The sequence below is a fragment of the Corvus cornix genome, chromosome 12 (assembly GCF_000738735.6).
Source record: "Corvus cornix cornix isolate S_Up_H32 chromosome 12, ASM73873v5, whole genome shotgun sequence".
Taxonomy (NCBI): Eukaryota; Metazoa; Chordata; class Aves; order Passeriformes; family Corvidae; genus Corvus; species Corvus cornix.
In genome coordinates, this window is record NC_046342.1 from 12840802 (window position 1) to 12856016 (window position 15215).

At 36.8% G+C, this 15215-nt stretch overlaps 1 protein-coding gene across 7 annotated transcripts in view; it reads right to left on the reverse strand.

The window, feature by feature from the left end:
* FHIT (fragile histidine triad diadenosine triphosphatase) overlaps nucleotides 1-15215 on the reverse strand; it is a 620602-nt gene that overhangs the window by 475925 nt on the left and 129462 nt on the right. The gene's annotated exons all lie outside the window — the stretch shown is intronic.

Here is a 15215-nt window from a genome sequence, read left to right on the forward strand (position 1 = left end):
CATTTGAAAAAAAGAATTTCAGATGGTTCACTCCAATGTAGGAAAGACCTAAGCCTTATACCAGGCAATTTGCTGTAAAACAACAAACCTACAAAGAACATGAATGAACTGAAGGTGTAGAATTACACAAATAAGTGAGACAACAAAAAACACAAACATAAACAAGGAGTGGAAAGAAATATATGAAGTCAAACAAAAACTAATCCAGTAGTTCGCATACAAAGACAGCAAAGCAGCCAGAGCCAAGTAGCATAATGATTATTTTGAGGTCATATGTTGTTCTTGTCTCCACCATCTTACCAAGAAGTACAGGAATTCCCAGTTTAACTACAAATTGCAGTAAAATTAAATTCACTCGATAAAGAATTTTTCTTTTTAATTACCCAATCAATTTGGAGATTCTTGCCACATCTCCTATTTCCCATTATTTTCATGCAAAGCTTCCCATTGAAAAGTCACTCACAGGAGTATAGAGATGTCATTTGGGGACAAAAGCATGAAAGAAATTTGTTGCACATATTGTCATTAAGGAGTGACTTTAGGCATCGCAAGTTCAGAAAGTTGTTATATTCCTGTAAGTCTGTTTCCTAACAAAGCAGATTTGGATATGCTGCCATTTGGTTTATTCATACATTATTTATTAACAGCTTCCAAACTCTTACAATAAAAGCCACAACTAATAATCTCAATGAAGCAGCTGTCATCAGCAGACAGCAGGAAGTCTGAGAAAACAGGCAGTAACATCAAATCTTTTAAAACTCTCTTTTACCACATTCTACAATTATCTTAAATATAAATGATAGTGTCCCCAGTGACTGCGCTAGAGCAGGCTTTACTTTTTCCTCTTTTTGCCTTTCCTCTTCTTCTAATTCCCTTATTTAATGCCCCAAAAAAATTCAAAGATACGTTTTTTCCAAAAACAGAGGGAACGAAAACACCAAAAACCTCCTGTTTTTTCTTTAAAGCATCCCTGGGGAGGTTTGCTTCCTGAACTGCCCCTTTTCCTGAAGTTCAAATTAGACTACAGATAACCGTGAGGTTTGAAATTATTTAAATTACTTATTGTTAATAAAAAGTAGAATCTTTATTTTGTTTAATTTACACTTCACATAAAATTCCTTTCCAAATTTTATTCAGCAAGCAAATTTATGTACTGTAGTTGGCAGATTGAGACTTGCGATACCTGAATTCAGTTCTTTGCTCTGTCACAGAACAGTTTTACACACATCACTTCAACTTCTGTGGCTTTAATGAGGGCCAGTTCATTGATGTCTGAGGAGCATTGTCAATACAAGGAATGAAGGAAAAAAGATAAACCCAAGGGTGTCCCCGGTTCACTGAACACCTGTGAACATTCCCAGAGCTTGCAAACTCAGAACACTATTGCAGTCCAAGTCAGCAATGGCTATTTTTCATAAAACATCAATGCAAGATGGTATTTTGTATATCTGCAACCATAGAGGTTTTCAAAAATAAGGTTTGAATACCCACTTGAGAACTTCCAGAGCTTTGCACATGAAAAAGCCTAAAATACCCTCCTCCCTCCACAAATACTAATGCAAAAGTAAACCAACTAAAGTATGTATCTGTACTATTAATTGTAATATCAAAGTTTAGCAAAAACCCATGCATTCAAATAATTTATCAACTACTGAATTGGCATCAGTTTGATTCCAACGCATCAAAAGCTGAATTCTAGTACCTCATTACAGTAATCTAAAACATATTTCACAGATGAAAAAGAAAGTAATTCCTCAGTTGCATAGATTATGCAAAAAAGATTTGCTGGTGTTTGTTGTGTAGGTCATGAATAAAATGGAAACACAAATTTAAACTGAATCCAACTTCTGAGTGCATGTCTAAGATGGTCATTGCCGTGGATCAGTATTGTATAATTGTAAGCACCTTCTACTTGTCAAGTACATTAAATGAATACTCTCAGATTACAGACATTACACCGTGCACTTTTTCAATGGCAGTATCCATTTCAAGTACAATATGTTAAGAACTCGCTATAACTCACGTTATAATCATTGTAACAGTAATAGCTAGAGTTTACATCCAGCAAAAAGGACCCATGTGCAAGACACAGCATTATCACCTATTGAGCAAGACAACATTTGCACATAGAAAAGGCATCCTACTCCTCTGCTTTAACTACATCAGCACCACCTCCTTGAGTCACTTATTTTGGAAACAGATTCAGAATTGGCCAGTGGTAAGACACCATCAAATGGGCATTTTGAGCACCTGGAGCAGAAGTTAATACCTGGTTATATTTTTGCCATTTGAAAACATGCAGACAAGGAGAAGAGCAGGTCCATTTACTGTGTTGTACAAGATAAGCTTGAGAACCAACTTTCTTCTTAAGAAATACCTCCCACAGAGACAAATTTTCCACAACTAATAAAAAATCCCAAACAAAAACCCCCAACAACTACCATCCAAACAAAAGCACATTAAAGAAGCAGAGGTTTTCCAGATCTATCTTAAGGGTCAAGGCAACAGGTCTGATCTTGACAGTCTTTATAGATATAAATTACGTATGTGGACAGCCCCTGGAAACACGATTTAGCTTTCAGGATCCTTCACAAATACATTCTCCTCCTCAACTCAGAAGTACCATAGCTTCCCACTGGTTACCATATCCATTGTTTTCCTAGACCAGAGGTTCCTGGCTGGTTTCTTAACACATGGAAGAGGCTGTAACTCCACACACCCTTTCCCTCAACATCAGTTAAAGCCAATACTCTTCCTCACAACAGGCTGCAGCAGTGGTACTCACCCTTCCAAGTTACCTGTGGGTAACAAGTCATTATGATCAGGAACTACACAATTTCAAACTATTTAATGATCATTTTTATTGATGTTATTTGTAGTTTGAAAAATAATTTACAACGAAAGAAGTATATGAAAGTATTATATTGAGGCAAAATAGAAGCCTGGCAATAACTCAGAACCCCTTGCACATCCATCACATCTGCCATGCCATAGATGAGTAAATGCAGAGATCATGGGATAAGCAAAGATTAGATGAGAGAAAATGTCCATCCTGAAGGACAGGAGGAAAGGGGAACTGGATTAAACTACTTCATTTTTTCCACAGAAATTGTTAATAAAGTGCTACAGGTTAAAGCAAAAGCTGCTCCTTAGTAATGGCACTCTACACAAGACACTGCAAACAGTTCAAATTTCCTGGGTTTTTTTAATATAAAAATTTTTCTATTACCATAAATAACTCCAAGATTGCTAAAGCACCACCTTACTCTTCCGCTAAAGGTATTTTGCACAAACACTGAACATAGAAGTTATGCAGATCCTACAGTTCACATAACCAACATGATGAACTAAGAAAACGTGGACATGAGAAGTTTTATTTTAAGTCTCTATTTTAAGTCTCTGACGTGACCTAGCTCCTTGAAGCCAAGAGGAGATGAGGAAATGCACTCAGAACCTCTCCTGAAAGAGGTCTGAAGGGCCTTCCCTAAGGGCTTGAAGAGCCTGTCACTAAGGGGACAAGGTCCAGTCCATTCCAGAACTGAAGGAAACCAAAGCCACTCTCAGAATAGCTAAAAGCTCTCCAGACACAAGTGCAGAAGCAGAAAGTCTAAAACCAGAACCTGGTGGATTTGCTGTCTATAAAAATCACCAAGTAATTTAGGGGTTTTTTATATGTTTATCTTTTTTTCAGCCATTCCCTTTGTTCAACATGCCTACTGTATCTTCTGCAGGAATAGCACAGCAGATAAAAGTGTTTGTAATACAATGCCAGAGACACTTAATTCTTGCCAGCCCGGTTCTCCATTAAACTTCATCTAGATCTTATGCATCAGCAACTGCAAATAAACTGAGTTTTCACAAAAATATCATAATCATTTCTTTCAAGAGTTTTCATGTCCTGTAAGCTTAAACCAATGTTTAACTGGCTTTTCTGAAAAGGAAAAATATGAACCTGTGCAAGACTTACAGTGATGTGACTGGAAAGAAGAATGTAAAGGTCAACAAAATAACTAAGACAAATTCAACAAAGTAATTGCCATTTTGCATCAAGATCTACAAAAATGAGAATTAGACAGTAAAAAGAACCAATACGTGACATCTTTAGGTGAGATTAATCTTACCTGAATATTAGAATATTTTGTGCATGAATTCATAGCAAAAACTTTGGAAGCCTATATGTGCCAGTTCTCCCAGATCATTCTGACACCTAGAACATTCTATCCTACACAACATCCCTAAATACACAAATGGCTAAGTCATGTGTCTGAATTTCTGCCCTCTAAAATGCAACATGCTCAAATCACTTGAAAAAAAGTACATGCCTGATAATTGTTTAAAGCTAACCCATTTGCCATGCACTCCTAACACAAGCACACAACTTTCAAAAAAGGAAAACCAGCTTTCAAAATTCAAGTTGGTAAGAAGGAAATGTGCTATTATTAAGATGAGACAAAAAGGTCTTACCCATTTGGCAGGGAGGTATCTGGTTCCCCAAAACAGCGACAGATGCTCAGTGCAATGTTATACCATCCCTGCCATGTCCTGCACTCTGATGTCAAGATCCCCAGCCACCCTCATCACCCCTCCTGGAAATTCTGCCACTGCACCAAAATCTCACCTGATCAGCTCATCACACCTTGTTCTGCAGTGTAGCCAGGTACTGCAAGGCCAACACTGCTGCCTTCATTTTCTGTTTCCCCTCTCTCAGTCCAAATGTTTCCAAGATAATTATTACATCATGCTTTTAAAGCAAATATTTAAGCACCTACACAAACAGGATTTGCACAAATGATTTTACAGGTTATGGCTGGAATGCTCAAACCACCCCAACAGTCACAGCTGAAGTGTCCTTGGAGATAAAAGTAGTTAAAGCTCTCCCTTTTCCTTGAAACATAACAGCAAAAGGGTTTTAGTAAACCTCCAGCTCTTGAAGATTCTGTCAAAGACAAGGTCTTGAGCTCCAGAAACTCGAAGCAAATGCAAAATTATCCTAAGATGTTTTCATAACTTCCCATAAACTCCAATAACCTTTCACGTAACCCATAATCTACATTAGGCATCTGTGTATTAGTACAGGAATAAGACATACAGGTATGGCACAGCCAAGCCAAGAACAAAATAGCAGGTATTTCACACTAGTGAGAATAATTTTAAAAATCTTTCAAAAAAATCTTTTTCCACTTTTTCAGAAAATGTTGTGAGAAAGCTTTTACATATATTCTCAAAATTAACCAAATTAGACCAATGTTGAGTGTTTCTAATATTTATTAACCTTTATGTTCAAAGTCTTCTCTCTCAGCTACCCTCTTTTATCTTAAATGCTTTTCTTGAGTTCATAAAGCTGTGATACTTTCTAAGCATTACTAGGCTTAGTAGTCTAGTTTAAAAAAGAACACAGATAATTGATGTGTAAAAGGTTGCTTTTGACCAGAATTCAGAATCATATAATCTGTATATATGTAAGATAAGGTCTGTACTGGCCCAGCTACATCAGTCATGAGAAATAAGGTGAAATCACTGATCAAACTTCTGAGCAGAGACAATTTTTATGAGGAAATTTCTCTTTTCACAAACAACACACTCTACATGTGATGGACAAACTGTAGCAGCAACAGTACAGTCCTTGGTTGCATTTATCCTAAGGATTAGATACTACAGCAAACTTTCCTTTATCCAGACACACCAATTGAACACTTTCAGAGTTTTCTAAGCTGAAATACCTTAACTAGTGCTGTAGTATTCCCTTGATCCCACCAGCAAGGGCCACAGAACAGATACATTTTACTGATATGTTACAGTAAAATATGTTTTACTGTTACAGGATAGTAGTTCTTAAGGAAGAATAATTACACCAATGTGAGAACTTTCAGTGGTGCATCTGCATTCAGAAGAATCAAAGAAATCATTTGCCTAATATAAATATGCTGTCATAAGAAAAGCAGAAGTAGTAAAAATGTGCATTTCAGTCCAGTGGAAGTAATGTCTTCATTTAACAAGATGCTTCAAGTTTCTCAAGGGAGTTGTTTATTTGTAACACAAAGCACTACACTTCATGTTTCTATTATGTCATGTGTCATTTGTCTTTCTCTAAGAAATCTGTGTTGTCAATATCTATTTTATTGTCCAGTAAATTTTCATTACACATTCCATTATGTCTACATTCTGTTATCTCCCTGGTATTCTTGCCACTTTTCATATTTTTCTAACAGTGATATGCATTTAAATTCACAAAAAAAAAAAATTCTTGTAAGTGGTCACTGTGCCTAGGCAGTCTTTTTACCTAAAATTAGCATTTCTCTTTCTCAAGGATAAATAAATTCTTTGCAAAACAAATTATATCTAAATCAGACTTACCATTTCGTTTCTTTGTGAAAGGACTCATAGGTTTGTTTGTTTTATTTTAAAGGATGATAAAAGTTCTTAGCCCAGGGCCTGGCAATGGAAATCAACCAAAACTCTTAACTTGGAATCACTTACAGACATTCACCCAAAGCACTGAAATCGATTTAGCATATAGGATTTTAACATATCAGCAGCCATAGGCAGAGCCGAGAAGTTATTTCCATCCATTATAAAAAAAATCAAACGTCCAAGACAGCAATCTTATATGATACATAAAACCACTGCATCAAAATTCAAAGGTGCATTTCTCTTAGGCCTTTAAAACCACTGAGCTCTGAGGTTTGGAGAGCTGCTCCTGCACACATCTCACATTGTTTCAGATGGCAGAAACAGTTGGAATTTCTTTAAACATTGGTCTACTTTTCAAATCCCTATGGTGACCTTGTTCAAGCTGATGCTGCAGAGCTAGAATTGAAAACCAGCTCTGAAACTACCACATCAGTGCCTCACATCAGTGGCTCTGTGGTCCAGGGAAATTTGACTATAGGAGGAAGAGAAGTAGTGGTCTGGATCCATCTCTCATACAAGGGAAAGACATCTTTACCATCTGAAACACCATAAATGAGAGCTTCACAGAAACATTAGCCTAAAAAAGCATTCTCCATGGTCCTTTGGGAAGATAAAGAGAGCCACCATAAAAAAAAAAAAAAAAAACCCGCAAGTTTCTAATTCTGCTCATTCTACTGTTCTCTATATGATAGTGCAATATGGGACATCTGACACTGCTCTATCTAAAACAAAACAGCATAAAATCATCTTTAGACTAACATATTTTTAAATACTATTCAAAAGGTACCTGGGTCACAAAAGCTGAAGAGAACCATGCTAAAATGGTTTGTTAGCGTAAAATTCTAAGCTAATTACTAATATTTTAATGCCTTTTGAAGCACCCCTTCACCATTCTTTTTTCAAACACCACCACCCCCAAAAGATAAAATTGATCAAATCCTTACTGATAGTCTCTTGAGGGGAATCTTTTTTTTAAATAAATATATATGGAATGTATATATATATATCTCCATTTTTAAAAACACTGTAGGTCCATCACTCCTGCCACTGACATTCCTGATTTCCATGTTACTATTATGTCAAAGTGAAGAGAATTTCATTCAGAGATATTCTGATGAAGACATAAGCATTACAAAAGACAAGAATAAATCATTTCTACTGTTTTGAAGACTGTTTCAGATCAGTACACATCTACAAGGGATCAGATTTCAGGATATTATTTATATTCATATAAAGTTTGTCAAGGCTTTTGTCTTCCTTGATAAAAAATTACTGTCTAGAAACCAGATGCCTGTAAGAGCTGTATTTACTTACATTCTCTCATCCTGCCTGCAAGCCTGCTTAAGTATATAGTACTTAAAAAAACACGTATTTTGCTCCTGCTGAAAAAAGTAGTAGCATTAACCTCCCCCCATCTTTGTAATTCTATACAAAACAAGCCATGCAGAACCATAGAGAGGAAAGAACTGTTCCTCCAGGAAGTGCTTTAATGAAATAGAAAAAGGTATAAACATCTCTGTATGCCTTGTGTGGAACATAGAAAGTCACACGAGGGAAAAATACAAGGAACTTGTTATGTGTCCTGTCAGAAAATGGCTGCTACATAAAAGCAAAACTTATTGCCTTAAGGGAATCCTGCATTTTCTTTGCTGTTTTTTGTTTTCCATCTTGCTTTCCTGCTAGACTTACACCTTCCAGCAAGGCAGAGTGTCAAGAAGCTTCAGTGTACAGAGGAAGATCATCTGACAACAAACAATGTATCCAGACTGTCAGATGGAGTGTATACATTGGAGAGAATTAACTGGGAGAACGTATCTGTCCACATAATTGCAAAATTGTACTTAGAGGCAAGTAAATGCTTCTCTCCAATTTAAAACAGCTATTCCATTTTAACTACTCCTTGCTCTGCAGGTGCCTGCTTCAGATGAAGAAAGACACTAAGAATCACAGAAAAACACTTTCACCTGAATAGAAGACAGATGCGTGTTTGTTTTCAATGATTCACAAGCACTTGCTGTGCAACAGTGCTGCCTCTCCTGCCAGTCATCACTGGAAATTTATTTTAGCAGATTTTTCAAGTTAGCCAATATAAGTAATGTAATGTTAGTAATGAGATAACAAGAACCATGGGTGAGGCAGCTGCACTGGTATCAGGGCAACTGCAAAGGAGGTTAAAGCTTTTATCACACAGTGCAAGATTAGGAAGGTCTAAAGTACTCTGGTGTGGTCACAAGAGAGACACAGCAGAGTTACTACCAGTTCATCTTTTCCTGAATAGCAGTGGTGCAACAGGATTAACTCTAGCTGAAAGAAAAAGAAGTCAATGAAAGGAATATGCTTGAAACTACTTGACTACAATGATCAAAGTATGATAGAAACAAGAGAATGACCGTTTTGTATAGAAAAAAAAAAATCTGTACTTGATATAGTTCAGGCTTCCTTTTTTGTCAGCACTTTAAACAACTCAGCAAAGGTTAAGACAATTCTGCTCCCATTACTGGGAAAGTTACTAAAACTATATAAGGTTTTAAATACAGCTTATATTTATCTAATAGCCTGAACTGCAAACCTACAACAAAGATGCTTTGCATCATATCCCAATTTTCAGTGTATTTGGCCAAAATAGAAATGAAGCAAACTAATTGAAAAGTCATTCTTCACGTGAGAAAAGAAAAAATGTACGAGCAATTCCCAATCTTGCCAAGTTTCTAACTCCAAATTCAGAATATTCCTCATTTACTATCAATGTAATTAAAGTGCAGCTATTAAGACCTCATGAACTTTACTTTTTTCATAAATACAGAAGTTTTTGGGTATGTAATAGGGTAATTTATATTACCACAATTGTTATAAATGCAGGTAGCTACTGAAAATATTCACGACAAAATTATTGTTCGAGTGTTCACAGAACAGTCATCAAAACATCTATTTATTCTCATAATCAGAGAGAAATACTAATAGTAACTAGAGTACCCAGCAGACCCAAATTACTGAATTGTGTTATCAGATACATGCAATTAACTCTTGCAGCCTTCTGGATAGACCATCTTTTCTACTTAACTTTACTTGTACTCACTGTAGTGGAAATTATGGCTTCCACTCCTGCTGAACTACAGAAGTGGTCCAGATAGCCTGCGAACAGTTTCATAAGGCTGGATCTTAGCTCAAAGCAAGAGAAACAACTGGTACAAGCAGTGAATATAGAATGTGCTCAGTACAACATTTCTGTATGTGCACCAACAGCCAGAGCACCTGTCCCTGGGAACAAGCCCCAGCAATGCCAGCCTTTTCCTTGGCATTTATCAGGACCTTTCCCACACACTGCATTCATAGTACGTTTTCTCCAGCACAGTGTGCAGTGTAGGACTTCAGCCTGTTGTTCTTTCTTCTGAACATTTAATCTGATGTTTTGTGCTTTCTGCTGATATAATACAGAGCCTAAGTACGAGAAACACTGGTATTTCTATTCAGTATAATTAATAAAAATTTAGAGAGGGTACATAAAAACTAAATAGAAAAGCGGTGTTAGAAAATGCAGTAAAGATACTGCACCTAAAAACCATGACTAATAATTGGGTAAAACTGACACAACAATCAAATGGACATACTTTCCACAAACCAAAAGACAGATACTTAGCATTTTGAAATTTAATGTAAGATGTCATAGCATCTCAATAAAATGCAGGCAGCTAAAACATCCTAAAATAAACCCCCACTGTCTTTCAATACTAAAAAAAGGAAGTCAGAGTAACAGTCAAACCTCAGTAATAGATGAACCTTTAATCAAGAAATAAAGCACATTTTTAGTGGCTTTTCCTCTTTGAGGAAATTCCTGAGCAATACCTGCTTACTGACTCAAAGTAAAATCTGTAAGGTAAGAAACCCCCCCAGCAGCCACATGAATGGAATACTGGAGCCACCAAAACATTTTCTCTTAACCAAAAACAGATTATAATTTACAGTCTAAGAGATTAAAGACCATTTTATTACTTCTCAATGTCATTCTTCCCTTACAGTGCTGTAATTATGACTGGTCAAGTAGATCTTTAATTTGCACACCTCAAATACTGATAATCTGTATTCTGTAGACATCTACAAATACATACATCAAAGCTGCTGGCTCCCACAGAATGTTAACCAGGCCCATTGCTCTTATATTCTTTTTAGAGTTGAATCCCAGTGCATTAGGTCTATAAACAGGTCCACTTAGTCATTTTCTTACAAGCTATTCATGTAGAAACTATAATGTTCTGTTCTCCCCAGAAGCTTGTAATACATCACATGGATAATTGCGTTTGAAAAGATTAAGCATGAAACACAAAAAACACCAATAAAATTCAAAGTACACCTGAGTCATCACAGGAGTATTTCTTAAAGAGCAGGTAACATGGGGGGCATGGGGGGAGCCAGTAAAAAACCAAAACAATACAAAAAAAACCAATTCAAGTTTCAAAGAGTAGATTCCTGTAAGCACCAAGCAAGCATATTAGCCTTCGAATTATACATACCAACCTGAGACACAAAGAGCATGCCATGAAATATTAAACACAAACTACAGTAGAATTAGCCTCATATACACCCAGCAGGGCATAAATCTTCACTAAACTCTCCTAGAACTTTCAAAACACTCACACAAATAATGTATTGAGAGAAGACTTTCCCCAGCTTCTGCTCTCCTGAAGCTAGAAAGTCTTTCCTAAAAATTAGAATTAGTTCAAGTCTGGATCTCTAAACAGTGACAAACACTAAACCTGTTCAATCAAATGCAGTGTAACAAGAGATATTTTCCAAAGCTGCTACTGACTTTTGTATATGCAATTGTTTCATATGAGCCACTGAATTTTGAAGAAATTACCTCTTTTCCAATCATGTTAACCATTATCTGTTCCGACACCCATTTAACTGGCAAGAATTCATCCACTCACTAAATAATTCCATTTGCTATGTATTAATATTTTAAACAGTTTTTGCTGTCTCCTATCTGAGCACCTTCACGATAGCTTCCACTGTTTTTCCCATTCACACTTAATTTAGAAAAAATCATAACAAAACACAATGCCACTTTTGAAACTAATAACAAAGCATCATTTGAAATGGTTCATTAAACTTGCAAAACATGCATTGCATCCTCCCTATTGAGCCAGTATCTATATTAAAGGCACTAAATCCAATTTAAAACAACTTTTAATTAAATTCAAGTGTCGAAGTTCTTAATATGGCAACTGGCAGTATTCATGAAACACAGAGGGCAAGGTGTACATCTGACTGTCAGACTAGTTCAACTAATTAACGAGATTTAAAATTAATTTTGGTATAGCAACATACAATTTTTCCAACTATTACACTGATTCATTTAGTGGAAAATATTGCAGGCAAACACTTCCCAAGTCCAATTCAGTAGTCATTCTTATCAGTGGAGACACTCAGTCTCGGCTTCTTCGGAAAGATCCAGAAATCCAACTTGTCCATGTAATAACCCTTAGGTGCCAGCCCGTACAGAAGGCAGAAACAACCCGGTTGATGTGAGAGACCAGGGTTCCACCTGCTTGGAAGGAGACAAGAAGCCATTTGTTTCAAGTATACTCAACCTGCCAAAACCAGAGGGGTTTGCATCCATCTGACCTGTGCTTGGTGATTTCCCCAAGCCCCTGGGCAGACACAGCTCTGTCTTAACCCCCTGTGTCCTACCAGTACTGAGTTACAAATATCTTTCCTCAGAACACAGATACTGCTAAATGGGACTGTGGTAACTGGCTGTACCCCAGCACTCCCCTCTGTCTTTTTCAGTGGCACGCACTGCAGTGAGCTCCAGCTTCTCACTTTCACAAAGCTGAGGGCCAGGATTTGAGGATGAGGCAAAGACATCGCCAACTGAGGTAACAGTGCTTTTCAAGGGTCACTGCTCTGCTGCCTAGTTAAACCTTCCTTGTAAGGCTTATCTCCCAGGAAACCCAAATGCATGAGCATTCCACATTGGAACAGTAAAAGTGCAACAATCCTCAGTTTATTGAATTTGTTTCCGTGTTATTTACCACGTAAAGACACTGTTCAGTAAGAATGGACAGGCCAAACTGAGCAATGAGATAATGTTAAGGACTTCAGGCTCTTTCAAAAAACTCAAAAAATTTATGTTTATTTTTGAGATACCTTAATTCCTGTTCCAAAAAAAAAAAAAAAAAAAAAGAATGCCCGTTTCTCAGCACACAGCACAGTTCAATTCTTTTCAGCTCTGTCAGAGTTACTGCTTTTGCTTTTGTTATTCTCCAAGTTATTACAAAAACATCAATTCAGGATCTAGTGCAATTGGCACTACAGTATTTCAGCTTCCACTCTTGTTTTGTAGCTGAGTATGTTCCATAGTCAATTCAACAGTAGTAGTCAAGCAACTAATAGAAAAATGAAACTTCTGTTTTTCCTGTTAAAGACACGAACCCCTACTTCTGCAACATTTACAGAATCTGCACAAGTCATTCTTATCCCTTTTATGGAGCTTTGAAACATTAACTGCATTAACTAATTAATTTGCCATTAACTAATTTATCTACTGACCAAAGAGACAGAAACTGACACTGGGTAATGATTAGTTCAGAGGTCAAATTAATTAAAAACAGTACAGCAGTGACAGAATTTAATCTCATACTTCTCGTGAGAGCATGGAATCACTCACAGCTGCACCAATTTGCGATAAATCCATGGAGAGATTCCATGATGGGAGTGGAATTAATTTGTGTCACCCCTAAGAGTATATGTGCTCACTCAACAGTACCTGTATAAAACAATATTAAAAATACACAAACTGAGCAAACCAAATGAACCTCTTGTTTGAGCTAGCACATGCTACATGCCCTTCAATATCAAGATACAATAATTTGCATCACTAAAATTCAGGGGATCACAAGAGTGGTCAGAATGACCAGAACATTCTTTGCAGTCTGTCTTCTATCTGTGTGAATGCGCTTGAGTAAAGAACCCGGCAATGCACAAGGGCAGTGAAGAGCCACTGAAAAATACACCACCAAGCTCAACCCCCCCCACCCACTCAAACCCAATCACTACATCACTCTGGAAACTACCAACAACTTGTAAGTGCAGCAGAAGAGGGACCTCTGGGCCTGAATGAAGAGAGCAGCAATGAGATTCCCAAATCCTGTGGCAAAGAAACAACAGAGAGAAGCGTAAGATGGAAGGATGAGCTGCTCCAACCGCAGGGACTCCGGCTTCTGCAGCAACTTGATTTCTCCACTCAACTCTTTCTTGGACCTTAATACAAGATCCCCCGAATACATGAGCCTCCCACTAAGGCTCTAACTATCCAAGAAACTGGGATGTTTTGAATGGCGGATGAAATAAACACAGCTTGGAAGATTCTTTTATTATTAGCTCTGAATAACAGAGTACTGATGACAGAACCTGCCACCCCATTGAGGTGCACTGTACACACTACCTAAAGCTCCAAGCAAGAGCTGTTTTTGCAGCTCATACACAGAGAATCCAAATGGCTTCAATTTTACCACTGAAAGAACCAGTGACAATGTGGTTGTGGCAGCAAAGTTTCCAGCATGCATTGTACAATTCTGCCCAGAAGCCAAGGCAAGCACTCACGTTAAGCAGACCATCTGTAAAAGGGAGATAATATTTTGTCCTGCTTTTGGTATTACTGGCAAGGTATCTTTTATGTGTGAGCAGGAAGTTGCACTGCAGCTTATGACAAGAGCCACATTCACTAGGTGGTAGTGTCAAATAAATAACAGTCATGCTAATAACTGGAAGGAACTATCAAGATGAATCAATATAAAAAGAAATTACAATGCTTATGTAAAACATTATTGTCTATTCATTGAAAAATTACAAACCACAGAATACAACTGATCTGGCAACATGGCCTAATTGTTATTGATTTGCATTAAGAATTTTTCCCTACTTGACATTTCTAGAATTTTTATATAATTGTATATTAAGGCTCATAGTGAAGATGAGATCTATTTTAAATTCCACACATCTGCTGAGATATGCCATTCTGAAATTAACTGTCTTCAAACCTACATTTAGAGCCATGAAAGTAATTCAATTTCCCAATATTAACTCTTCTTACATCAATACGTGAATTTAAGATAGGTTGCATTCTTGTTCATGTTGTAGAACAAAACCAAGAGTCTCTTTTCTGTGGGGTCACAAGAAAAAAGTATTTTTTGAAAAGTTTTTCAGAGGAACAGATTCAGCTGAGAAGGCTAATATCTAAGTGACTGGATAACTGTGACTTACATTCTAAATAAATGTAGGAAGGACATCATCAAAACCTTTGAAGTTCAAATCACGAAAATGTGATGATTAAATCTAAGTTTTTACTGCCATTAATGTCATTCTCTTTTTTTAATATAAGCAATTTAAGGCCACTTTCATAAGGATTTTGGCATACAGTATCGACTTCTAACATTCAAAATGACTATTGACTTCAGGGTTAGCTACTCAGCCTGAGTACAGCGATGATCAATTCAAGACGCAGGCCAGCATCTCTGAAAATAATACCTCTTTGTACAGACTGTGAGTATGCAAATGTGTAAATTAGCCTAGAGAGGAAGTTACAGTAATGAGGGGATTCTGGAGAATGTTACACTCCACTATGATGGAGGTATCAAACACTAAGAGGTTTGTTTCAAACAAAATTAATTACAATTATAAAAAAAAAAAAATTACAGTTATTTTCTCCCATGCTGCTATAATTTTCTTTTGAAATTAAAATTACTGTGTGATACCAAAGGATATATGACTGTTTGAGAGAATTTGAGAGATACATTATACATGCT